This window comes from Gadus chalcogrammus, chromosome 21 (genome assembly GCF_026213295.1).
Source record: "Gadus chalcogrammus isolate NIFS_2021 chromosome 21, NIFS_Gcha_1.0, whole genome shotgun sequence".
NCBI lineage: Eukaryota > Metazoa > Chordata > Actinopteri > Gadiformes > Gadidae > Gadus > Gadus chalcogrammus.
The window spans coordinates 15,087,957-15,115,556 of record NC_079432.1 but is presented as its reverse complement, the minus strand read 5'-3'; the positions used below and the strand labels follow the sequence as shown (position 1 = coordinate 15,115,556).

The following is a 27,600-nucleotide window of genomic DNA, read 5'->3' as shown; positions in this document are numbered from 1 at the left end:
ACAAAACCGTTTGAAAAATATGAAATTTCATGAGAAACACAGAGAGAATGGTTTTCATTCACTAAAATACATTTGTACGTTTCTAATTTAAAAGCGATAAAATAAAAAGAGATAAAGAAGTTATCTACCAAACTATTCATGATCCAAAATAATAAGTACGTACGTATTTCCCTGTAAAGTCTCCTCTATTACACACAGCACTTTTTACATATTAATGTATACATTTCAATTTATTTTAACAAAAGATGTGAACAAGCGTTCCACGAGTTGCTAGGATACGGTCTTATCCCCCGGTGTGGACCAGAGTGAGTGGCAGCCCGACGTAAGCAACGCGCCGGTGGGTGGGTGGAGAGCCAGCCGCGGCGGGGTGAGGGTCTGGAGGGTGTGTGGGTGGGGCGGGGGGGGGGGGGGGGGGGGGGGTTGACGTCCTGGATCATTGCGTATCACTTCCCCGTCAGTTGTAGCAGCTGGTGGTGGTCATGTAATCTGGTCCATGGGCGTCTCACTAGGCGCTCTTGTGTCACTTTGATTAGCAGCTCAGTCAATCTCTATTTACACACACACACACACACACACACACACACACACACACACACACACACACACACACACACACACACACACACACACACACACAAACTCACATCGGACCCCATCAGTCAGCGTCATGGGGAAAAAAAAAGACCTGTGTTTTTTATCTGATGATGGTGGTGTGTGTCTTTGCCGGCCTTTGTTTGCGGTGGTTGATGTGTTTGAGAGTCTGAGCATGGTACAGCAGCTGCTGACTATCCGATACTAATCGTAATAAGGAATATCACATCCTCAGTGGGAATATTATACAGGGTGTGTCAGGGTGTTTGGCTCCCATTCCAAAGGTTCTGCGTTCAAACCCAAAGGTCCGTCTACCGATAGAGATCCTGCAGAAACCCCTGCATGCTCCTTTATTACATTATTACTCCTTTATTCCTATTATTCTGTATCGAAAATAATTGAGCTTGCTTCGGATTAAATTGTCTGCTAAATAACTAGAAGAAAAAATAATATTGTTACACGTATCCTGCCGTTTTTCTTATGCTTAAAAGTACTGCCAGAAATGGATTAAAAGTGAAAAATGGAAAGAAAGAGTTTTCAGCGAGTGATTAAATACTTTGAAAGAGGATCACGAGGAAGCCTTCCATTACGGGGGGGGTCACACTGGGACGCCTGCTGCGCTGTCGGGGGCTCCAGCCTGCCCCGCAACCATGTTTCATATACCGCTGGAGATCCTCTAATGGACAGCGTTTAATTGTGGACGGGGATGAATTGATTGGATGTTGATTGAACTTCCTGGTGGAAATGGTCATATGAATACTGAGCAGTTGGAAAAGCGAGTGGTCCTGCTAGCAGGGTTAGCGGGGGGCCGGCGGAGGGTGTGTGTGGGGGGGGGCGGTGGAGCTGGCCTCCCCTTCCCGTTGTGCGCTGTACAGTAATTACAAACCGCCCCAACCACTGGGGAAAACCGACGACGACCGTGATCAGAATTAAAAACTGTAATTCTGGATGGTGTTTGGGGGCTTTTGAGAAGCTGGGGCTGGCAAGTCTAGTGCTTAGGTTGGTAGGGGCTCGCCTGTGATCCCATTTCACCTCGGAACCTTCTGCTAACCCTACATCTTGCATTTTTGTGCATTTGCTTCCACATGTAACACAAATGTCCCGTAAGGCCCCACACCACTCTCCTTACATTAGGGAGTAGACAGATTGTTTGTAATATTTATGAACCTTTTAAATATGAATATCTGTTAGCTTACATGTCTGCGATCTCCAGGACCTCATATATAGCCTACATGGCGTCCGCAAATGGGGTCCCTACCCACAGCTTGAGAACCACTATGTTAGGTTGTCTGACAGCAAAACAATTCTGTGTTCAAACCCCGATGTCAAGTCTTCCTGTAGATATCGATGCCCAAGATGCCCCCTCCTGCTCTTTCATGACAATTCTAAACCTGTACACGTTCTGTTGTGCACCTGAGGTTTTACACAATTTTCTTTCGTCTATATATTTTTTGTATGTATATATATACTGTATATATATATACAATATGATTAAAGTATGATAAAAGTAGGCTTGTCGATAATTTTGTTTAACTTTGAAAGTAAAATGGCTTATACAATTCCCTGCACTGACGGATAGCCTAATAGCTAACTAACTGCTACCTTAGAGCTAACAGCTAGCTAACAGCTACCTGGCACTATAATATCTTATTTTTTGTTTAATATTCTACAATATGCAACAATACATTTACTGTAACTAGTACTTTAGCATGCGAGTGTCTGCGGGTTCGCTAAATAGCAACCGGTAAGGACAGACCAGAATTGACTGGTAATGACAGCCCAGAGCTGACTGGTGACGACAGCCCAGAGCTGACTGGTACCAGCCTGCCTCACTGAGCGCCAAGGACCCATGTCCCCCAGGCTGACTGATATACTTCATGCTGTCTCTTTAGGTTAGTTTCCATCCTGTAGCCCTTTTCCGACTGGATTTGGGTCTTTTCTTTGAGTTTTTGTCCTGAAGTTGAATCCTGTCCATGTTTTTTTTCAAAGGTCTAGTTGGGCCTGTTTCATTCAGTTATTATAGCCGCAGAGAACAGCAACCTGTCTGTCTTTCTGTCTGTGTGTTTTATCTGTGCTGCATGTAGCTCTTCAGTTCAGTGCTTGCTGGAGTGAGAGTGTCCACCCTGATGAACGATGGATCGATCCATGTCCGCCCCTTAACCAGTTGTTACAGTCCACCACAGAGGTGACCAGGGAGTTCCTCTGCACATCATACATAATTTGATTGGAGACTCCCGTTTGGGTTGTCACTAATTGCTTGAATTTTAAATGCTTGCAATGAATCAACCTCACAGCTGGTGGTAGAACCCTCTTAGCCTTCCCATCTGGGATTAATATTGTACTTATTTAAAAAACGTTTTTGTATATCTTTTCTGTATCTTGAGTGGAGCATGAATAACTATCAAACAATAAAACAACAGTCAGGATTAAATGATTCTGATTATCAGCAATTCAAAGTATGCAAACAATTAACTTGTACTGTTGTACAACAACAATGAATTTTATAACTTGTACAATTACAATTACAATTAGGGCATTTAGAAGACGCTTTTATCCAAAGCGACTTACATCGGTTAATACACACGTTGACACACCGACGGCAGAGTCAACCATGCAAGGCGACAGCCAGCTCGTCAGGAGCAGTTAGGGTTCAGTGTCTTGCTCAGGGACACATCAACACTCAGCTAGGAGGAGCTGGGGATCGAACTAGCAACCTTTCGGTTACAAGACAACTGCTCTACCTCCTGAGGTAAGCCGACCCAACTTGTACAGCGATTGTGATATTTAACTTGTTCCACACCAGCTCTGCCATGTGACCTACTTCATCAAACCCCCCTATTTCCATCCCTCTCCCCATTTCGAGGCTCAGGCAGTCTTGGCATGTCAACCACAAATTTGGTTTCGGTTTAGCTTTGTATGCGCTGCCACCAGCAGCGACAGCACCAGCCAGTCAGGGTTTGTTTTCTTCATTCTCTCAGTGCTGTCTGGATTTGACGGGCCCTGGCGTCGTCTGAATCCAGTTCATGACCCGTGCAATGTTTCATCACAAATCTCATCAGTCAGAGAGTGGAGCTCTGCCTTGTCAGCACAACCCCCCCCCCCCTCCGCACACACCCCCACACATGCACACACATCCCCTCGCCCCCCCCCCCCCCCCCCCCCCCCCCATCCCCCACCCTGCTCAGCGCATTACGATTAACCAACGGGAGATTTAGCACGGCCGTGCCCTTGTGTATGAAATACTTTCCCCCATGTCGTGCTGTCTGTTCGGAAGGCACCTCGTGGGCCGACTGCTGCACACTCCTACCGTCTATGACTCACCCTGCAGGGAAAATACAGAGGTGCATGACTCTATCGCTGATGAGCCTCTTCAACTCTTTCACCTCGGCAGAGAGGTCCTTGAAAGAGAGTTGACTCGGGGCAGATAGAGGAAGGTGCACTGATTAACGTCTCAGGGGTGGTGCCGGCCCGGAGTCAAAAAGAAAATAAGACGCTATTGGAGGAATCGTAGGCAAGTATTTATATTCTCCCAATGTCTCCCGTATGTCCACAGCACGTTGTCATGGTCGTGATGAGCATCGAACCTGCGCCTTTGGAAGGAGGAGAACATGGACCGCTGGTCTCCTGGGGTGGTTCTGTTTTGTAAACTAGGGTGAGTATCCTTCCTGCCCCCATCACCTGTCAGGGACTTGTAGGATCCAGGGATCTTCCAGGGATCTCTGGAGAACTTTCCACAGGCTAGTGTGAAGTTCCACGGGTTCAGTAGGGCCAGGGTCATAATCTTTGGAATAAAATGGTCCTGTCAGTGGAAATTTACAATAAGTACCTTCTGAAAGCCAACCAGTTTCTGGCCAGAGCAAAACCCCATAAAAGTCAATAATACCGTTTAAGTGAAATGGCTTATACAATTCCCTGCACTGACAGCTAATAGCTAGCTAACTGCTACCTAAGAGATAACAGCTTGCTAAGAGCTACCTAACAGTTAAATATATGTTATAATGTCTTCATGCCCACTACAGCTAGAAACTGTAGTTCAATAATGCTTTGTTTATGCTGTCCAGAATTCCGCTGGCTCTCCAAACATTTAACCCAGTGACATTTTACTTCTGAAAAGCTTGTGAAAGCTTGACTATCATCATGGTGACAGATAACTCAGATGAATTCAATAGAGATAATTATTTTCTCGCAGGCCTTGACCTGCCTGCCAGGATCTGTTCCAGTACATAACATCCAGAACACATATTACCCCGTCTCTGACATGCTCAGCAAGGGGTTGCCTACGCAGAGTGAAAGATGACACTTAATCAATAGTTGATAATCAGCCCGACATGTCCTGCAGTCGACAGTGGTTTTTAGTTGTTTTCTGTTTGTAAATCCTATTTTCAAAGGTAGGAATAAACTGCCTGGTGAATTACCAATTATTATTATTATTCATAATTTTTTCAGTTTTCTTTATTCCTGATAAGGTAAAGGTTTCAGTAAAAACAACGTTGAGTTTACTAATAACAATGGAGTTATGCCTCCGATCAGTGGCGAGAGTACAAAAGAGTAGGTAATAACAGATTGAGGTTGGTCCGAGATAGGCAGTTAAAGAAATGACCTGTCCACTCCGACTGTGTTATAGAAAATATCACATGAGCAAATATAACATGAGCATGCCAGGGCAGGCCAGTAGGTGGGGATTCAACTTTATGTCACTGCAGAACATGAGGTAAATGCGCATTCATAGGCATTGAGTGGCAATGACAATACAATAAGAACGATTAGGTGCAGTGTATTTATACTTGTCTGCACGGCACTGTAATAATGACGTAACGCAAGGTTGACCGATGAAACCCAACAGTAGCCACTCATAAACAAACTGGTGGCTAGCCAGCCGCCATGTGTTTGTATATTTTGTGTACAATTGCCATGTTTAAATCGAGGTTGTGATCGTTATGTGAAACCTTAGTTTGACTCTTCCACATGAAAACATCGAAAACAGAGTTTTGAAAAATGAGTTTTTCCCAAAGCTTTGTTTTCGGTGACCTGAACGCCAGTTTGCTGTGAACGAGAGGCCAAAACTCAGAGAAAGACATTTTTATATCCATATCACCCTCTGTGTTCCAATGCGTTAATGATGCTTTGACCTCCTCCTACCTGCTAATTAGGATAATTATAGCCGACTCGATATGCAAATTGAGTCTGTTAATTGCTATTAGGTGTGTGTGTGTGTGTGTCTGTGTGTGTGTGTGTGTGTGTGTGTGTGTGTTTGTGTGTCTGTGTGTGTGTGGTGTGTGCGTGTGTGCGTGCGTGTGTGCGTGTGTGTGTGGTGATTTCAGTGGATTGATAACCCCCTGACTAGAGCTCCTGTCATTAGCTGTAGTAAGCGGGGGGGCGGGGGCTGGCTCCTGTCCCCCCCCCCTGGATAGGAGTACACTGACAAACATGGCTGGATGGACCAATGAATGCAAGGTTTATTTGATGACTGAATGACGGTATGGATGAATGAATGGTATGATCGAATGATTGATGGATGAATGGAAAGCATAATGAATTGGTGGAGGGGTGAATATATGTTTGAATGAATGAACAAATGGATGGAATGAGGGCTGGATGGATGAATGATTCAAATATTTAATTGGTTAATGGATGTATTGTGTTTGAACGAAGTGTACAATGGATGAATGGAAGCACGGGTGTGCTTCAAAGTAAACACAATCATAGCATGCTCTGTTTGGAAACTATAATGTTTAAAGAACCCTCAAATCCAAAAAAAGAGTGTACTGCATAGTTCTGCTTTGGAAAATCACGCTAAACACTCTGCACACTATTGACACAATAAATATGACATCCTAATGGGGTTTTGAAAAACATGGGATGCTTCTATTCTCCATAAACCATTCATTAGTATTTTTCCCCTCCCCTCCCCCATTCTGTCTCTCTCGCCCCTCTGCGCATCCTGTTTTCCTGTAGAATACAGATTAAATATTCATTGAGACGATAGAGAGAGAAATGAGCGAGTGGGAAATGAGAACTTGCTGGGTCTTGTTTGCATTTCCCAGCTCTGAATATTTCAGTTCATGTTGTCAAGTCAATTCTACTCCTATAGTAGCCCCTTCATCCCAGTCCCAGCCTCAAAGGGCTTTGCAGGCCCCACATTACTAACCCACCCTAACGGCTGAATTACATGTGACACGGACTCAAGTTGCGGACAAATTGCAAATAGACAGGGCAAGGCAGGATTTTCACCTGCTACACAGACTCCCTCTTTGGCGTGTGATTTCGTGCATTGCCAGTATTTTTTCAGAAATGCCTGTTTGCATATGGAGATTTGCCAAGGGAGAATGCAGTTGGTTATGTAGGGCTTGGCCTCTGTCCGTGTAGCATGGTCAGTTGATCATAATGGACACGCTCCACCACGGGCGTATGTTGGCAGAGGTCTGCCACCACGGGTCTTAACGGCTCAGAGTCTCATGTATCTAGACCGTATGCCCTCTAACAGACAGGGAGAACCTCCCCATAATGCCAGGGGGAACCAACTGTGAGACCCACCTCCAACTTGATTCCCAACGCATTCCGGATCCTGACCCTTAGTTTATGAAGCGCTGCTTTAGAGCAAAGCTTCCATTAGTTGGCCATTAGTCAGGTTATGATGCTCATGATGGGTAATGCGTATTCAAACAACGCTTAAACGGCTTCAAGAGCAGTACATCTCTCAACCTGCGAGGATAAACAATATTCAAGAGAATTTCCTGGCTTTAAATTTGTAATCGTTGTCTTTTGTTCAAGTGCCAGGAAACATAGTGAACAGGGCAGCAGTGGAGAGGGATTTAGCGTTGAATTCAGGCGTGAGGAGGGAGAGATCTGAGAGATAAGGAGTGGCGCACGTTTTCTGGACTAAAGACAGATTGAGGAGACTATTGCTGTATGTGTTTAAAGGAATCGTTCAAGGTAGCTATCACATTAAATAATATCCTTGTTGTAATGGATGCCACCTCAGTCTGCGAAAGAGGCTGAATACTCAACACATAATAAAGTATGAGCTGTAAAACGATATTGCCAAGCTCATATTACATACCTGTATGATCTTAAAGGCTATTTTGAATGGGGAAAATGCCTCATAAAACCAATAATATGTTTTGAACTGTTTTTTTCTTGGTAGAGACGGCAGAAAAAACGTTTTATCTTAAAAAGAAAATGGTATCTCTCTATTCTTAATGATCTGGAACATCTGAACCCTGTTTCAATAGATAATATATAAACAAAGTTGTTATTATAATTAGATTTATCTTGTTTTCTGTGCTAAGACACACTTCATGTTTGGCAAACATGAAGAGCCACGGAACGGGTCGGGCGTGAAACGCAAAGGCAAGAAGGGAGATATGCAATAGTTGTAATTGAATAAGCTACTACCTTCAATGCCATTATAACTTTCACTTTCACTTTCCATTTGAGCTTCTTCCGCATGAGACTCTCCCTCATATCAAAGCACCGAACCCTGCACTGAAAAAAACCCTATGCTATAAGTGGTGTAGAGTTGATTAAAGCTTCCAGATACTCCATTCATTATCTCAGATGTGCGTTAATTCACTGAGTTGCTCTCTCCATAACCCAAAGCTAATGAGATCTGCAGGTGTACAACAGTGTCATTACTGCAAGGAGCTTATTCAATATTTTGACGCTGCAGCAATCTTTTGTGTGTCAGGACAGATTAGGCTGATTCCTCTGAGCAGCTGCTGTGATGCAGAGGATGGGTGCTTTTAGAAAGTTGCTCATGCAGCACTTGGGATTTTTGTAGTCGCTCCGTTATTGATTGCATGCTTTGATTAGTCTGAGCCTCACCATCACTTTAGATAAAAGCAGCTAATAGCTAAACGTCAAAAATGTATATTTTAACCAAAGCCAGTGCTCCATAAACTTTGCTGTAGATTAAACAGTACGTGTATACTCATACATGGGCTCTATTTACACCTTCATATGTAAATTATTCTGATGATGAGGCGTCTGCATCTCATTGGCTTGGTCTCACCTACAGGAAGTGCCTACTGAGGGAATGTTGTTTTCATAATTGGTTGAAAAACAACTTGTCTCCTCTCTGCCTTCGACCCCCACCCTCTCTCCTCAACCGTTTCCTCACCCCCACCTCCTCTCATCTCAGTGCCTCCATCTCCTCTCTCCCACCTCCTCTCATCTCAGTACCCCCACTTCCTCTCCCCCAAGTGGCCCCCCAACCCCAACCTCCTCTCTCCCACCTCCTCACCCCCAACCTCCTCCCCCAATCTCCTCTAAACCTCCTCTTCTACAGCTCATCCATCTTCTGTCCTCCACCTCCTCTCTCCCCAGCGACCCCCCATGCCCCACCTCCTCTACCTCACCTCCTCCCTACCCCAGCGCCTCCCAGGGGGTGGAGGAAACATCCATCCTGGGGTTCATTTCAGGGTGAAACCCCCTGCTGTGTAATCAGTAAGACCAGGATATAGAAGGAAAAAAAGCTCAGCTAAAAAATGTCTCTCGGGCTCTTAAATAATATCTATTGCTCTTCTGTTTTATGTATTGTACACCTCTGTATATAAAGCTTTTACAAAGTAAAAGTCCCGCCCCTGTTGTGCTCTGGTGGCTCACAGCTCTCACCGTCTGTATCCCTCTGTTGTGCTAATTAGCTCGCGAGCGCAGATGGCCTCCTCCAATACTGATGAGGGCTTTTACTTTGTTAAGCTGACGGTTCCACCTGCCTGGAGACCGTCCACCGCTGCCTCTGTGTGTACAGGCTTGTCTGTTAGATCTCCAGCCAGAGCGTGCAGCGACTCTGTTAGCATTGCCCGCACGTCATGCTAACGAAGCGCTGCACTGCAGGTTTGGGGGATCTGGAGACGGTATCTCTGTGTTCTGCTGGGGCTCTCTCTTCATTTAGATCAGTGTGGGTTCCTCCGTGAGATAATGGCTTGAAATGTACGATTGCAATTTGCTGAAACGTAAAGGTTATCCTGCGCACTCGAATTCTGCCCTTTAAAAGCATCACACTCTGAATTCGCTCCATGTCTGCTGTAAGTTAGTTCATATGGTGTTTTTTTTGTTTTTTTGTGAGCCATGTCAAAGGTGATCCACTGTTGGATGGACAATAATACACTCTGAGTACAAATTTGAACTTTATGGTCATTTATCAGACGCTGTTCTGCAAACAATCTTATTTTGTTAGGCATGGCAATAAGGAGGAGGGAGGTTCAACGTAGGCGTCCTTCTCAACGGTGTCCACGTTGTGGTTTGAGCCCAGAAGCTTGCAGCTGGAGGTCAAACCTCCTGGCTAATAGACCAGTGGATCCTTCCTAACCCTTTTAAGTTCCATGACCATTTTTTGCGGACTTGATCCCAACTTTCATCGACATCCCTATTCACCGTTGGTCAGCACGCCAGTGGTCACTATATATGTTTATATATATACATAGGGACTGAAGTTCATGAGCCAGCAATCCTCCTGAGACCCAAGGCCGCACGAAGTGGGCCCCCGACCAACATGTCCGGAAACACGCTCTACACTTTTGAATGAGATGCGAAAACGTCATGAGGAAGAGACAAAGGGATTATGATCTGTCATAATCTGGCGATGGAAGCGCCGCTACATACCAATAAAATATCTTTCCAGGATTTTCTGTTACGTATTTAATCATATCTGGACAATGACCTATTTCACCAGCACGTTCCTCCTAAAATCGGTCCCATGAACAAATATGCTCCAACTGTACCACACAAACAGTACTATGTGTGTGTGCGTGTGTGTGTGTCGGTGCGTTTGTGTGTGTGCGTGTGTGTGTGCATGCGTGCGTGTGTGCGTGTGTGTATGTGTGTGTGTGTGTGTGGGTGTGTCTGTTTTAATAAGTGCTCAGAAAAGTATTTTCTTTATCAAAATATGCAAACGTGTGCCCCTGGTAAAAGTGTTAAGTGCGACGCTTGGCCAAATGTTGGAAAACAAGCTGCGTCCAGCTGTCTCCCACAACATTTAATCCGTTAAATATTCATCAGAAAAATGTCCACAAACATAAAACAACTTAGCAGCTAATTCTGCTGAATCCGTTCGGCAGCTTGGGCCGGTACTTTTCCTGAAGACTATAATGTACTAGTGTGCAGCAAACATTTATGTAGCTCTGTCACTGCCATAGCTATGGTTTAGCAGTTAGCATCCAGCTGACTCTGGCCCAATGGTAGCTATGGCTATATCAGTTAGAATCTGTCTAGCTCTGGCTAACAACCTCTTCTCCCTCTTCAGAGACACTGATTGGCTTGGAGTAAGAGTTGAGACGCTTTGATTCGCCCACTGAGACCCATCAGTGAACCTATGGCAGAGAGACTACACTATACAGGTAAGGGGGAGGGGGGGGGAAACTTGTATTCACCTGCACCCACAGCAGGGGGGTCTCGTGGTGGAGGGGGGTGGGCGTGGAATGTTCCAGAAGGCTGTTCTGTGTTCACACTCATCCAGCATAGACCTTACTCCCTAAAGTCTTACTGATCCTGTTTGGTGGGTGGGTGGACTTAGAAGTGAGACGGAAATAAACCAACATCATACAACTTGAAGTGTAGAAACAACATAGCAAAGAAGTGCAGGTCCAGGTTTCAAAATGTGCGACAGGATCAAGGTATAATGGTAAAGAGAAGGAGTTAGTGGATTTTCAACTGTCTAAGTCGGTGCTGTACGTCAAAGCCAATGTTGTGCTCCAGATATCTTACCGGGGAAGATTATCTGTGGAGGTCTATCCTCCTACGTCTTGTATTCACAGGTAGGGATTTGAGGACTGAAAAGAGACGGATACCAGGACTGTTGGAATGTAGAAAGTAAATCCATCGAAAGGTGTCGCAGACTACATATTCACTAATCCACTCTTCTTCTTCTGAATGCATTGTAGAGATAATCACCTTGGTTGGAGATTTTTTTAATTCAGCTATTCTCTGTGAATGTCTCGCTTTATGGTTTAGAGCCCATATTTAATAATGTAATGGCCCTAAAACGGAAGTGGGACAGAATATGTTGTCAGGGACCACACACATTAGGTTTTATATCTGATTTGAGGAGTTAGCGAGCAGATAGCTTTATTCGGTTTGCATTCTACCACTACATTCCACGTTGTCATTGGAAACGTCGCATCACTTACATGACTGAACTTTCGCGTATTTCCGCCGTGAATATATATCCTGAAGGCTACGTTGGAACTGCTTGCACATAGACTGGTTAGAGACAATCAGCTTTACTTAAGGACAGCTGCCGTGGTGCTCAGCAGCCCACCGGGTGGGAAGGCTGCCCCCCTCGGTTCTGCCTCTCTTCGGCTTCCCTTTGATTCGCTTCTTTATGTTTTAGCATTTTCACATGAAACTTGAGTGGGCTGTTATGACACATGGTACCCTCCCAGGCTCTCTCTCTCTCTCTCTCTCTCTCTCTCTCTCTCTCTCTCTCTCTCTCTCTCTCTCTCTCTCTCTCTCTCTCTCTCTCTCTCTCTCTCTCTCTCTCTCTCTCTCTCTCTCTCAATGTGAGAGAGTGTGTGTGTTAATATCGTGAATTCCTGTGTTAGTTTAGAATAGGTGGGTATATGTCTGTCTCTCTCTCTCTTCCTCTCTCTCCTCCCCCGCACCATCTTCAGCTGGTCTCTCTCTATCATGCCCGGCTGCGTCTGTACACCTCATGTTCTCTCACCTGCAATTCAGCGTTAAAGATGGCTCACACTATTTCTGGCCGTTGAGCAGCTGGTCACAGACCAGGAAAAAAAGCACCATGGAAGGCACATAGCTGGAAGTATGACTCATTCATACATCAGTCAGTCAGTCAGGAAATCAGTAGTGGACTAAAGGATTTATTGTTAATCATTTAGCAGTTGTTGTATTGCGAGCAAAATTGTATTTTTGTAGGAACTGTCTGTGTCACGGTCCTTATGACGGGGGACGGGGTCTGACATGGTTAATGTAGGGAACTGACTATCAGTGTGTATTGACTGGTGGATCCGTGAATTGTTTGGGTGTTTGTACCTCTGCAGGAAGAGAAATAATCACATTGTTCATTATCTGTGAATAATTCATGACCTGTAAACAATCTAAAAAATCATCCGTGCAGGAAGGCAGTCCTGAAGGAGTTGAGAAAGAAGTTTCTCTTGACATTTGTATACGTATTGGATTAGACAAACCAAATCAAAATGAGATGAAACAGAATAGAAAGAGGGCTTAATGAAAGACAAGCAATGAAAACAGTAATTGAGAGAAAATAATTTAGCAAGCCAAAAGTTTGAGTTTGGATGCATACGCTCACTTGATTATGGATGTATCAGTATGTCTTTAGTGCCTTGCACAAGGGCCCGGTGGTAGGGTGTTTGATGATATCAGATCAATCTTAGGACCCAACTCCACATCACAGGCTTTGGTCTTCAGTAATCTGAAGTCTGCTTTTATTCGCCTATCAAGCACATTTTCAAGTCCCATCCTCTTGGAAAAAAAAACACATCTCATCAGAAGATAGGCTTTGAACGGGCGAGATCAGCTACTCAAACGTAATTGGATTAGAATCAATTAATTTGGCAGACGGTCGCGCCTCCGCAACTGATCCCCCGGTGTCACCATGGAAACAACTGGAGTGTGATTCTGCTGTTGCCAACGCCCCCCCCCCCCCGAGAGGTCTCCCCTCATGGACCTCTGTCCTCTGGTGCCGACCTTGATTTGTGGTTGGTTGTGGTTTGGCTTGCGCTGCGTTCCCTGATCAGGAGCCGAGGCTACAGAGCAGCTCCGGGGCTCTGCTAGGGTCCACATCACCCGGAGACACTCGTCGCCGCTGCGATGACGGGATCGAGGTTGACAGCCCCGGTAACGCTGCTTGACGACCTGAAACAAGCAGAGAACACGCACTCCCCCCCCCCCTTCCTCTGCCTCCCTCCTCTCTCCTCCCCCTTCTCCCCTCCTCAGCATCCCTCCTCTCTCCTCCTCCTCCTCCCCCTCCCCCTCCTCCCTCCTCCACCTCTTCCTCCCCCTCCTCTCTCCTTCTCTTCCTCCTCCTCCTCTCTCCACTTCCCGCCTTTTCTCTCCCCTCCTCTCTCCTCCTCCTCCTCCTCCTCCTCCCCCTCCCCCTCCTCTCTCCTTCTCTTCCTCCTCCTCCCCCTCCCCCTCCTCTCTCCTTCTCTTCCTCCTCCTCCTCTCTCCACTTCCCGCCTTTTCTCTTCCCTCCTTCTCCCCCCTCCCTCTTTCCCCCTCGCTGAACTCCAAGAGGAGTTGTCACCTGTTCGCCCCGCATCTCGACCGGTATCCAAGGTGACAGGCGCACCCTCGGTGGTCAGTGACACGCAACCGTAGGCGACAAGCACTTAAGTACCCCCCCCCCCCCCCCCCCCCCTGCCCCCGCCTCCTCTCTCTAAGGATGTTTGTGAAATTGGCCAATCGAGGAGAAAGCCACCTGGAGTAGGGGGTAGTGTGGATGAATGGAGATATGATGTGATTATTCAAAAGTAATATTTTTAATCTCTGCAGCTTAATATCAGCTAGGAGTTTACTCCCTCTACAGAATATACATTTTTTGAACTTGTTTATTTTTTTCGCCGGGTGTGAAATCCCTTCCACACCCGTGACACATCATCAGGCCAGCTTTGGGCGCGATTACGCTGGCGAATTTCACGCTCGGCTCGGAGATTGATTCCGTCGGCAATGCGTCCGTCACTGACGCTCCTTAAGGCGGGCGTTCCTTGAAGCTGTCGGCCCTTAAAGCTAGGACCCCTTAAAGCTAGCGCCCCTTAAAGCTAGCTGTTATCCATCTCGAGGGAGGATATGCATCCCATAATGAACTCTTTCACTACCCCCCCGTCATTGTGACATCGAGGAATTATCATCCTCCCGTCGCCTGCGGACGTTTCCGGATGAAAAAAGCGATGCGTCGCTCACTCTGCTTTAGGCCAACTCCATAGGTCTGAACTTGAGTGTTAAATCCAATTAATTTCTTCAGTACTTCATTCGATGATCGATTTGACAAACCTTAAATTAGAACCAGAATAAAAAAAGAGGGTTTTGGGTGTGCATAAAATAGAAACACTTCCCAGTGGTCTACAAATGGGGGTTGTTCTGCTGACATGGAAAATGCTGAATGGGTTCTGGCATGAGCCGGCTCTCACTACACCTGCAGGTGTTGTGGTGGAGCTGGACGCCTGCAGAGCTCTGTTCCATGGTTACTTGGGTCAGTTAATGTTTAATGAACCGTCCAACAACTTAGTCTTTCTCGGTTTTATCCTCCCCTGTCGTCTCCAGGCATATCTGTTGCCGCAAGTTGTAGTGTATGTTGATCCCCGTTGGTTGGAGTTGGGGTGTATACCCCAAGTTATATAGTTGGGTGATGGTGTGGGGAGAGATGGAACCTCACCTGCAAACATATGAAAGCTGCTGTGAGTGCATATTGGTGGTTGGGTGGGATGGTTCATCACAGTGGCTCGATATGGTTAGCCTCATCTAATAACCCAACACAGCTCTATGAGAGGTTTTACTGTGTGTGTGTGTGTGTGTGTGTGTGTGTGTGTGTGTGTGTGTGTGTGTGTTTGTGTGTGTGGGGGGGTGTTTGTGTATGTGTGTCTGTTGCTGTGCGTGTGTGTGATCATATTCTGCACAAAAAATGCCATGTTGGAGTAATTTGACCCTTCCGCCGCTGTAAAGAGAGCGAGAACAGAGAAAGTCAACGTGGAGAGAGGGAGATAAGAAAAACAGGGAGAGAGAAAGAGAGAGAGTGAGAGAACAACAGAGCAGTAGTACGACAGAGCTGAGTGCGAGAAAGAATTTGTTCAGCCCCTGTGAATTTCTTAGTATTTCTTTATGAACGTATGTGTACCAGCTAGTTTAGGTTCAGTATTTATTCCTAATAGATATAGAAATCTAGTTTATAATCTATTTAAGTTCTTTGAATTTAATGTAGTGTAGTTTAGTGTATTGAATTGACTTTCATCTAGCTAGTTTTGGGTTCAGCCTAGTCAGTCTATTCTAGTCAGTGAACTCTAGTCATTCGAGTGTAGTTTAGTGTATATGTGCACCGATGGATCTGACAGGAACACTGTCAACTTTTATGCTAACTTTAACACCAAAATTATGTTCTTTTTTTTACTAATTATAAAAATGCACGCGCACACACACACACACATACACACAGGCATCACGGCATTGAAATGACTTTCTGATTGAAGTGAAATGTTTGCCGTATCGGTAAAACACAAGGGTCTCCTCCTAAAGATAAGCTACAGCACATTGTGTTCTTAACGCTAATTAACCGTCCGTCTGTCTGGCTGACGAGTCATGTTGTATTGAGACAGATAACACGAAACGTCAGTCAAAGTGAGAGCTCACTCACAGACTCTCTCTCTCCCCTCCCACCCAGGCCAGAAAGGTGTGTGTGTGTGTGTGTGTGTGTGTGTGTGTGTGTGTGTGTGTGTGTGTGTGTGTGTGTGTGTGTGTGTGTGTGTGTGTGTGTGTGTGTGTGTGTGTGTGTGTGTGTGTGTGTGTGTGTCTTCATTAGAGATGCACCGATCAATCGGCCGCCGATTAAAAAAGCCGGTTTTGTATCCAATCGGCCACAATCGGTGACCGGCCGGTCACTGTCGTAATTTCCGGTTTTCGGCCGATCAAACTCACCCGCATGCGCGGTGCGTAGCAGCTCAAGGCGCCCAGAGCGCGGAAAGAAAACATGTCGCATTAAAATCTGAAAGGACGCACTAAACTCACTATCCATGCGTCCCGGGGACGCATCTCATTTTCCCCATGAAAAACGATACATTGTGAACATTAAACAACTCGTGTTTAATGTACAGTAACTGGCCAAAGAAACCTTCTTGTGAGCAGGCCGGACAAGCGCTGTTTCAACCCTCTGCGCATCTACTCGACGCAGACGTGATCCCCTGTACAAAGTATCGCGACATGCTAATTTAGCCGCTACCAAAACAACTAGCTCGTCACCGCTGATTTCATTTCAACAATTAAAAATACGAACTTCATAGTAAATAAACCCACGTTTCCACTGCTCGATGCTGTGCTCATTCGTGTCGATTATGTTGTAACGTTTAGGGGACGTGCTGTAATGAAATAAATGAAACATAATCCGGTGGTGGTGATGAAAACTACATTGAACGGCAGCCGCCATATTGTTATGCCCAAACGGCGCCTGCGCATACATCGCGCTTCCAACGAGATCCAGTTTTTCTCGAGAAACAGGCAGAGAAGAGAGAACGCAAAAATACCACCAAAGAAAAAGATTAAACCTATTGCAGGTCAGCAAACTATTGCAGCTGCATTTTCTGTCCCTGACATTGCCTGTACCTACTTCTGCCTCCCCCTCTACTGAGCTTGATGAGCCCACTGCAGAAGAAGTGCCTCAACCTTCTACATGTTCCTCCCAAAAAAAGCGAACTTTTCTGAAGCAGTGGCTCACCACATACTACCAATGGCTGCGCTTTTCAGATGACAATTTCATGTATTGAGTTTAACACTATTAATTTAATTTAAGAAATAGACTAATAATAAAAAAGAAACACATTTTTTAAACTGGGGAGTCGGGACCCATTGAATTTCTCAGGGACCCACCCAACTCGCCACCTGTGGGTCCCGGGGACTCACTACATTGAAAACCTATCAATATCACTGCTATTATATGATTATAATTATTTCTTAGAAAATCGGTATCGTAAAAACCGGTTTTGGCAGGTCAGACCTCCTTAAAAACCGGAAATCGTATCGGCCAAGAATTTTGCAATCGGTGCATCTCTAGTCTTCATGCTACATCCCTGCCAAACCTCACACCAGGCGTATCAGGTGTTGTGGATGGCTGCGGCGTTCGGGTAATCTGTTATTCTATCGTCCAGCCTCCCCGATCCCTGGACGGGCTCATCTGGCTCGCCGAATAACAGCACTCACACAGCTAAAGAAAATATTAATTACCCTCCGGCGGCTGTTCACTATCGCCCCAAAAACATACAATTCCGTATAAAAGCAAGCCCATCCTCCTTAAAGGAGATTTTTGAGGACACAGTTAGGAAGCAAGGTTCTAAGATAGCCACAGACCCAACCCATGTCCTAAACATGGAGTATGAGCTGTTGCCTCTGGGCAAAAGATACCGGCTCCCATTTTGTAGGTTAAATGGATTAAAGTTCTCCCTAGTTCCGCCATCAATTAAGCTACTATGGAAGGAGCATTCCGTGAAGGAACAGTGCAATAATGGGGCAATAGTGCAATAACTAGTGGGCAGTACATTATCCTTATGGATACTTGTACGCGCTTGGGTAGTGCCGAGACTATGTTTTTTATAATGGGTTTCAAGGTGGGTGGGAGGACATGTGTTTTGGTAATGCAATGGGTTTCATCTTTCATGTTTTTATGGTTGTCTATGTAAAATCTCTATGTATGTGTCGCCGATGCTCTCTGTTTGCCCAAAGCAAATTTCTCTCGTGAGAGAGACAATAAAATACTTACTTACTTACTTACTTGTTCTTCTAGAAACGGGGGATGTCCACGTCTGTGTATATCGCTCTATTCATTTTTTATTCCCTTCACGTATTTATTTATTTATTTATCTCTCCCTGATGAGAGTGTGTGAGAGCGTGAGTGTGTGTGTGAGTGTGTGAGTGTTTGTGTACCCGCGCCACTGTTTCCAGGGCAACCGTCATGGCGGTGTGTCTGGAGATGTGATCTGTCTGTCTGGGGGAGTCGAGCCCTGGCCTCTCGGCGCTGGCGTCCTGTGCTCTCGGGTTGCGCCGACGCACACACTTCCTGCCCACGGATAGGAAGCGCAGTAACCGGGCAGGAAGCGGGCCAGAGTGCGGCTGCACAGGAGCGATGGTTAACGCGCTACAGGTTGTTTCATTCATTGCTTATCGATCGGCTCCGTGCGCCTTGTGTCGCTGTGCGTTAATCACGTAGAATCAATGAGACTGATGTGAACCAGTGTTGTTTTTGGCAGGCATTTTAGATTTAGTTTTAGTCTTAGTCTTTTTGACGAAATGCTTCTTAGTTTTAGTCCCATTTTAGTCATTTCTATCTTTGAAAGTTTTAGTCTAGTTTTAGTCTGACGAAAACTCAAAAGGTTTTAGTCTAGTTTTAGTCCGACGAAAACTCGTCCACCAGCCTCTCTCTGTAGTGTATGAGTGTGTGTCAGCCGTGTGTGTGCAGGCGCAGCTGCGCGCGAGCACACGAGCCAGTGTTGCGGGGGGGGGGGGTGGAAGGGTCTCACGTGACGCGTTTTATCCAATCAGGTTGCTTGGATGCTCCCATTGAAACCCATTCTATTCTACGTGAACCACCTACATGTAAGCCGCTAGAAGCAGTTAAAATCGGAGCGGACTAGAGCGGACTGGAGCGGAGTCAAATCCCCGCTCCGGCCTTTGAATTTAAAACCGCTCTGCGCTCCAACCCGCTCCAACGTATTTCTTCCGCTCCGCTCCACCACCCGCTCCACGCTCCGCTCCGCTCACATGCTCTCACTAACAATTTAGTCTCGTCTAGTTCTCGTCTGACGAAAATGTCTAAATTTTTTGTCACATTTTAGTCTTTATATGGCTTTGGTGACGTTCGTCTTAGTCTCATTTTCGTCATGGAAAAAAGGGGTTTGACGACGTCATTTTCGTTTTCGTCTTGCCTGACGAAAACAACACTGATGTGAACAACGTCGTTCTTTCATGAAATGACAAAAATGGTGGTTGAAAATGGTGATGTTTTCTTAAGGCCTAACAGGTTCCTCGCACTGTCGGTTGCCTCAAATAAATTGTTCTAGAAGTGCCCTGCCCACGAACTGTGTCTCTGATCCTTCTCGGACAGACACACACCCAGATCAAGCTCATGAGATCAGCTGCACTATTCAAAAGATAGATAGATAAATACTTTATTGATCCCCAGGGGCAAATTCAAAGTCACAGTCGCTTGAAAACGTCACACACAGCGTACACATAAAACATAAACAAGATCATAAAGTAAAATGAAATGTTCACATGGCAAATATGGAGGATAAAATAAATATAGCATAAAATCAATGTTAGGAGAATTGGCTTTTATTCAGTCATCAAGCAGACGTTCAGGTTCTAAGGGAGCAGGACGGATTCAGGGCGTCTTGGTCTAGCTTTTCTCTCCATCCAACGCTTATGTCAGACTCTTGAGAACTGAATACCTGCTCGCTTTTCTTTTACACTCTCAGACGCTACCCTTAACTGCCGCTTTGTCCTGGGGATTGCTTTCTTCTTCTTTTTATTTTTGGTAAGGTCTTGAAGCAGCGGCCTGTACCTAATACCCACCCATTATCCGATCTGTCACATTTAAATCGTTTCGAAGATCATTCAGGAATGTTAACGTGCTTTCTTGACTTCCTTCATCTCTGAGCTAAGTAGTTTGACACTGAATGTTCGGTGAACCTTTATCCCGGGACCGGTTCTGTTTCAGACCGATACTTTCTTCCTCTTCTGGGTCACACCTTGGTTCCCTTTCGCACTGGTTTACTTATTGATTGCCAGGAGTGATGTTTACGCCAAGCTGTGATAGCCTGGTGAAGCCAGTCTCTAAAGTTGAACCGTTAAAGCCATGTTTTCCTTCAATCTTCTACTGGCTGTGAAGTACTTTTCCCCACGGCCACCACAACACTGTGTTTGTCTCAACCCTTTTATCTTATTTCATGCAATCTAAATTGGCCTGAGATATAATACAACTCAGAACAAGGCCTAATCAAAACTATTGATGTGCATTCAAGTGAATTGCGCTAGTTATCTTCTTTAATCCACCGCAGAGCAAACATTAGCCTGCTAATGCCTGGTAAGCATCCAGCCCAGGAGAATACCACTTCAACAGATTCCCACGCAAACACGACCCCTGCTCCGGCCAATCACAGGTCACGGCTTCAAGGTCACAGGTCAGCCTGTATGTTTATAAATCCCCCTCTCGCTGTTCACCTCTCTAGCCCTCTCTTTAGCTCACCTATCTGTGCTGAAGGCATCTATCCATCTACTTTCTCCCCATCTCTCTCTGTGTCTGCCGTTCATCCGTCCTCTGTTCCCCTATCCTCCTCCATCTGTATGATCTGCAGTTATTCTCGCCCCATCTTTCTCAGCTCTTTCATGTTTTTACTTGTTGTTTGACCGATCACTCGCATGCATCCTAAGGGCCATGTGCTCCATTCGGTCTTTGTGTCTCTCGCCCTCTCTCTCTCGCTCATACTCGCTCTCACTCACTCTCTGTCTCTGTCTGTGTCTCTCTCTGTATCTGTCTCCCCTCTGTGTGTGTGTGTGTGTGTGTGTGTGTGTGTGTGTGTGTGGGTGTGTGGGTGGGTGGGTGGGTGGGTGGGGGGGGGGGGGGGGGTGTGTCTCTGTGTGTGTCTCTGTGTGTGTCTCTGTCTCTGTGTGTGTGTCTGTCTCTGTGTGTGTGTCTGTCTCTCTCTCTGTCTGTGTCTCTCTCTCTCTCTCCCTGTGTCTCTGTTTGTATGTGTCGCTCTCTGTCTGTGTGTATGTGTATGTGTGTGTGTGTGTCTCTCTCTCTCCCTCCCCATCTGTGAGTGGTTCTGCTATCGCGCTCTACCTCCTATCCTACAGCTCTGTCGCTCTCTCTCTCCCAATGGCTGCTGAATGTGTGTGATCATCCTGCCTCCATTCTCCCCCTCCTCCGTCACTCAGGTTAACCCTCATCCCGCTCTTCACCCCCCTCCCTGTCGCCCTGTCACCATTTTTGCTGTGCCTTTCCTTTTTCTCTTTTCCTTGCCGTCAACAGTTATCACTCTCTCTCTCTCTCTCTCTCTCTCTTTCTCTCTCTCTCTCTCTCTCTCTCTCTCTCTCTCTCTCTCTCTCTCTCTCTCTCTCTCTCTCTCTCTCTCTCTCTCTCTCTCTCTCTCTCTCCCTCTCTCTCCTATCTCTGTATCTCTCGCTCTATCTCTATATCTCTCGCCCTATCTCCACCTATATATCGCTCTCTCGCTCTCTCTCTCTCTCTCGCTATATCTCTATATCTCTGTATCACTCACGCTATCTCTATCTCTCACGCTATCTCTATCTCTCTCGCTATATCTCTCTCTCTCTCTCTCTCTCTCTCTCTCTCTCTCTCTCTCTCTCTCTCCCTTCTCTCTCTCTACCTCCCGTCTATACCTCTTTCTCTACTGTCACAGTAGAGAACAGTAGAGAACACACACACACAGTAGTGTGTGTGCGTGTGTGTGTGTGTGTGTGTGTGTGTTAGTGAAGGATCTGTGTTTCTTTATATGTGTGTGTGTGTGTGTGTGTGTGTGTGTGTGTGTGTGTGTGTGTGTGTGTGTGTGTGTGTGTGTGTGTGTGTGTGTGTAGGCACAATAGAATGTATTGGTGCATGTGTGAAATATGTGTGTGGGAAGTATGTGTGTTTCTTTATGTGTGTGTGTTGCCTATGAAGGAGGCAACACCCCCCCCCCCCCCCCCCCCACACACAGTACACACCCCACAAGGCCTGAGGATCCTCCGGGGAGAACGGCCCGTCTTCTCTGGTCTTATTAATATTTTATATTTAGGATTGAATTGACGCCATTGTGTTGAGATTGTGCTGCGTCTGGTCCATGGTTATTTTACGACGTTCTCCATCCGTTTTTATTCTTACTGTAAGCGGCCATTATGTGAAATATTAATGGTTCATCCTGAATATTAGGAGGTTATCTGGATTATTGATAGTTCATCTGGAGTATTAACATATCATCCGCTGCTGTAATACATGGAGATGGGAGGGGCCTCGACTCTTATCCCCGCTCTCTCAGCATAGATCCTCTTCCTCACATCCTCCTCTCCCTCACACCCACCTCTACCTTATCTCCTCTTCCTCACAAACTCCTCTCCCTCATCTCCTCTTCTTAACCAAGTCATCATCTCCTCATAATCATCATCTCCTCCTCATCATCATCATCATCTCTGCTTCACCCTCTTCGCCTTATCTCCTCCTAATCCCTTTCCTCTTCTTCCTCGCCTCATCTCTTCCTCTTCCTCCTCCTCACCTCCTTCTCTTCTCCTCCTCTTCCTCGCCTGATCTGCTCCTCCTCCTCCTCTTCCACCTCCTAAATCCCACTGGATTTGTTGATTTTTCTTCTCTTGTATAACACGACTATTTGGGAGTTTAGTTCCGTCAGCTAACAACAACAGTGCCCTTCTTCTTAATATTTGACTTCCTGAGGCAAATTATGTCAATTTAGTAGAAAAACGGTCGAAATGGAAATCCAATTTGATTAATTGCGTTTAATCGGTTGAAAGACTGCAGACGCCTCACAACAAGGCCTCATCAAAATCATTTCAATTGGTGCCATTTAATTGAGCTAGGATCTTTAATCTGTCGGTCTGTCTCTCTCTGTCTCACTCCTCAGCCCCCGCTCCTTTTTTGTCTTTTGCCGATAATGACAAAAACTCAAATTAAAAATCCAATTTGATTTGATTACATTGAATCAGTTCATCAACTTGAGTCACGCGCACCAGATGAAACACGGTATTTATAGTCTCTGTTCCCGTCCCCTGGTTTAACTTTTGTCTATATTTGCGTTGGAGTCGGTGCGTCTTCAACGGTACTGCGTCTCCTTTGGCCGTCGCCGTTGCGTCAGACACACTGTGTCGCTGTTTTCTGTTTGCTGAGCACTGGTGTGGGTTGGTCGGAAATAGACGATAAGTGGGCGGGAGACGCAGCACGGAGAGGGAAGGGTAAGTTCGTTCAACACACTATCCCACCGTCAAGATTGATTCATGATGACTGTTGCTACTATTTTCTCTCAGCGTTTGTGTTCTTGGTGTGTTGATTTAATTACACTTTTGTCTGTTCAGAGGGATCCCTCTACGATGTTGCCTCCTCAGGTTTCTGGAAGTACTTCAGTGGTCTTATAGAGGTTAGAGGGTGTTGGTTATGTGTTCAAGAACTGTGATTAAGGTCCAGACTAATAAAGTTTCCCTGAATGGACCTGGGCACTCAAACCACAAGCCGCAGTGCTCTTATACGTGCACGGAAAAGCTACCATGTTGACACACACACAAATGGTGCCGCATTACTTTGCATCAAGCCTCAATCACTGTGTACATGCTGATCTCACACCTCAGACACAATGCCAACCACACACACACACACACACACACACACACACACACACACACACACACACACACACACACGCGCGCGCGTGCGCGCTCTCTCTCTCTCTCTCTCTCTCTCTCTCTCTCTCTCTCTCTCTCTCTCTCTCTCTCTCTCTCTCTCTCTCTCTCTCTCTCTCTCTCTCTCTCTCTCTCTCTCTCTCTCTCTCTCTCTCTCTCTCTCTCTCTCTCTCTCACGCATGCACACATATTCATGCCCACTGGAACATAGATAAGCAAAACACACACAGAAACACACACACACCCACACAAATTAAGTGTTGGGGGAAACTAACTGATGTTTATTATGGGGTCTCCTGAGGCTTTCTTTCAGATCATCTGAACTCTGACAAACCAGAGATGATCTTAATCAATTCAATACCTCAGCCCCCCGTATCTCTGCGCTTTATAATGACTCCAGGATGCTACGCTAAGGGTGCTACGCATGCTAAAGAAGCATGCAATGCATTAGCTACAGAGCTAAAGAGGCTTGATTAATAAAAATGACTTTGCATAAAGAGCCAATGGCAATGCCTTGTTCGAGGGAAGCTACGCTGGGAGAGCTACGCTAGCATGCTTAATTAGCATGCTAAATTAGTGTGCTAAACTAGTGTGCAGATGCACTAGGTACAGATAAACAGGTTCAATTGATAAAAGGGATGTTTGAAGATCTTTTAAAAAACATGATTTATTGTTGAGAGGAAGCTATGCTACGCTCAGAGTGGTACGCTACATCAGCTGCAGAACTCAAGAGCCGGAATAGATAGATCCACATCAAACAAATAATAGACTAAGCCATTGATAAAGCATATCATTGTAATGGTTACTGTCTCACTCTTCTATTTAAAGCCCTTCAACCGCTCAGTGAGTTTACTTTCCTTCACGTCTGCAGAATACACGCATAGGGGTCAGCCTCGCACACACATGCGCACGCACGTACGCAGACAAACACACACACACACACACACACACACACACACACACACACACACACACACACACACACACACACACACACACACACACACACACACTCTGTCACTGACATGCACATACGCCTCAACACACACATAGCTATAGCTAGTGTGTCCATGCGCACTTCAGCAGACAGATGGGCAGAGATAACTGCTAAGAAGTGCACGGTGGGTGTTCACGGTGGGTGTGCACGTTGAGTGTGCATGTCCCAGCAGCCTGTTAGCTCATCCCGGAGGTGTCCCCAGAGCTGCTTTGCCATGAAGGTCAACGCTCTGAGATGTACAGGAGTGGGAGAAAGAGAGTAAGATTACTATACATGAGAGACGGGGAGAGATGGGCGAGAGAGGCTCACTAGATACTGGAGAGAGAGAGTTAGATTACTCTACAGGAGAGAGGGATGGGCGTGGGAGGTTCACTATATGCAGGAGAGGGAGATGGGCTAGAGAGTCTTACTATACAGACAGGAGAGAGGGAGTTAGATTACTATACACAGGGGAGGATTTCTCTGAGAGAGAGTAAGCTTACCATATTGGAGAGAGAGGGAGACAGAAAGAGAGGCGGGGAAAGAGTAAGCCTACATAGAAAGGAAGACAGACAGGAAGACCCGGTCAGATCTACTGAGTCTCTTCCTGTCTGTCTCTTTGCCTGCCTGTCTGTCTGTCTGTCTGTCTGTTTGTGAGCCCAGGAGGGTGAGACACCAGGGGCTGTGTGTCTATATTTCTGATAAAAAAACATTCCAGAGAAGGTTCCTCGTGAATTCATTTAATATAGCGTGAAGTGCTTTCCTCCTCCTTGGCTTAGTCCGAAGGGACACACCAAAGAGGTTAGTCAGGAAAACAAAACTCCTTCTTGAATTGTCTCAACCTCTCCTCATTGTGGTTCTTGTCTTTGTTGTTTCAAAAGAGATGACCTTGTACCTCATTTTAGTGAGTAAAGAATTTCGGTATTTAAGCATACCGGTACTTAAAATACTCTACAGTACCCCTCTTTCAACATTGGTGACTGCAAGCTTTTTGTAATCCTCACACTAATGACCTGAAGCGCTGACAGACTGAAGCAAAGCACCACAGGTTTCAAACAACCTAACATGTCCAGCCTTTACACCTGTGAGGCTTGAGTGGCATGGCACATAATCTACACTCAGTAAAAAGGTAATTGAGAGGGCTGAGAGGCCTGCATCCAAACCCTTCCCTCTCTGGGCCTGACAGGCAGAGCTGGAGTGAGAGCGCCAGCAGGACTAGTGAGCAAGGCAGCGAGGCGGTGTGCTCGTGTCACGAGGCCGCAGGTGGGTTCATTATTAGGCAACGGAGCCACAGTGGTCTGTAAGGAGGGAGAGAGACAGAGGGAGAGAGGGAGGGAGGGAAGGAGGAGGGAGAATGATGGAGGGGGAAGAGAGAGAGAGAGGATAGGAGGGAGAGAGGTGAAGAAAGGGAAGGAGGGAGGGAGAGAGATTGAGGGGGAAGAGAGAGAGGGAGGGAGGGGCAGAGGGAGAGAGAGACCGAGGAGAGAGAGAGAGAGAGGGAGAGTGATAGAGGAAGAGAGAGACCCAAACTATACTAACATAGGCATACACTATATTAACACACTAAAACACATACTATCCTAACACGTCACGCAGTCCCGCTGTCACTGGTCATAAATGAGAACCAGAAGGAACCACACAGTAGCACGGGGGCAAGTGTCTACCTAAGATGCACTGCAGCAAAGACCTGTGTTTGTGTTTCTGTCGCGTTCACGCTTGAATGCGGAAATGAATGCGGTAATTACACAATCAATGAATCAGAGGGCTGGCATGTAGGCCGGCCTTGACCTCACCTTTCACCTGTTCAGCCCTCACACCTGTCCCAATAGACCACGCCCCCTCATCCATCCATCTGTTTCCATGACGATCTGCAGTCACATTCTCAGGTATGAATGGAGGTGATGGAGAGGTTCTCAATCATGACCAATATTTGCATATGCGCAAATGGACAGAGTGAAAAGGAGACGTTACAACCAGAACAATCATGGTTTCACCAGAATTGTTACATTTCACAGATAGAAGTATATTTTAACTTTAAAAACAACCAAGTACATCTCAACAAAGTGCGCTCTATAAATAATCCTTCGCAGTTTGTGAGCTGTCATGAGTCCCCAGTCTCATTCTTTGAACCCAGTGTTCCAATCATCTTCTGCCTCCTGTTCCTTTTGCGCACAGAGAATTCAGATCAGAAATCTGTCGTTTGCGACGGAGGCCAGTTCGATTTCCACTCGGCAGTGGGACCTGCCCTAGCATGCATTTTATGGTGGTTGAAATGGAGCAGGAAATGTAATGGGAAAAGAAAGGCTTTGAGGCACTTCAGTCGAGGCTGTTAGCGCTTTGGTTTCAGCATTAATGCATAGCGTCAACAGGGATTGTCATGATTGGTGTTTTGAAGCATCTAGGTTTGTGGGTCATCGAGCTTTTAGGCTTCAATCATTGCAGCTGTGCACCAACGGAAAACAATAAATATTTTGTCAATTATTCACTCAACTTGGAATAGATTATGGCTGGAAGAAAAACGCTGTCTGAATAACCGACTTTAAACAGATTGATGCTCAAGTGTTTCTTGCCTTCCCCATTCAAATTCTGTCTACTATCTTTTTGGCTGCTGTATTCCCAACGTCACGAGACCAATGAGCTCTCTGGGTTTTCCTAGAAAACGTTCTAGAATGTTCCAATTACTGGGCTACACTGAATTTAGAGAAGAGATAAAATAATTGCGATCCTTCTCCCCCTTTCCCACTATTTCCGAGCTCATCCTGCTAATTATGCTAAGTATAAACTAAGAGAAACCGATTGAAAAAATGCCATTAGCATGGAACAGCCCATAAATAAAGCATCTTGAATCTTGAATCTTGAATCTAATCTCGCACTATGTTCCACTGACCGGAGTCTTCTCATGGGAGGGATATCTCAGGCCATGAAAAGCCCTTCGTCAACATCTGGACAATAAT

At 45.9% G+C, this 27,600-nt stretch overlaps 1 protein-coding gene across 1 annotated transcript in view; it reads left to right on the top strand.

The window, feature by feature from the left end:
- lrfn2b (leucine rich repeat and fibronectin type III domain containing 2b) overlaps positions 1–27,600 on the top strand; it is an 86,568-nt gene that overhangs the window by 45,467 nt on the left and 13,501 nt on the right. The window contains exons 3-4 of the mRNA XM_056581859.1: positions 4,145–4,243; positions 10,835–10,928. The gene's annotated coding sequence lies outside the window, so the exon portion shown is untranslated. The remainder of the gene's footprint in view (positions 1–4,144; positions 4,244–10,834; positions 10,929–27,600) is intronic.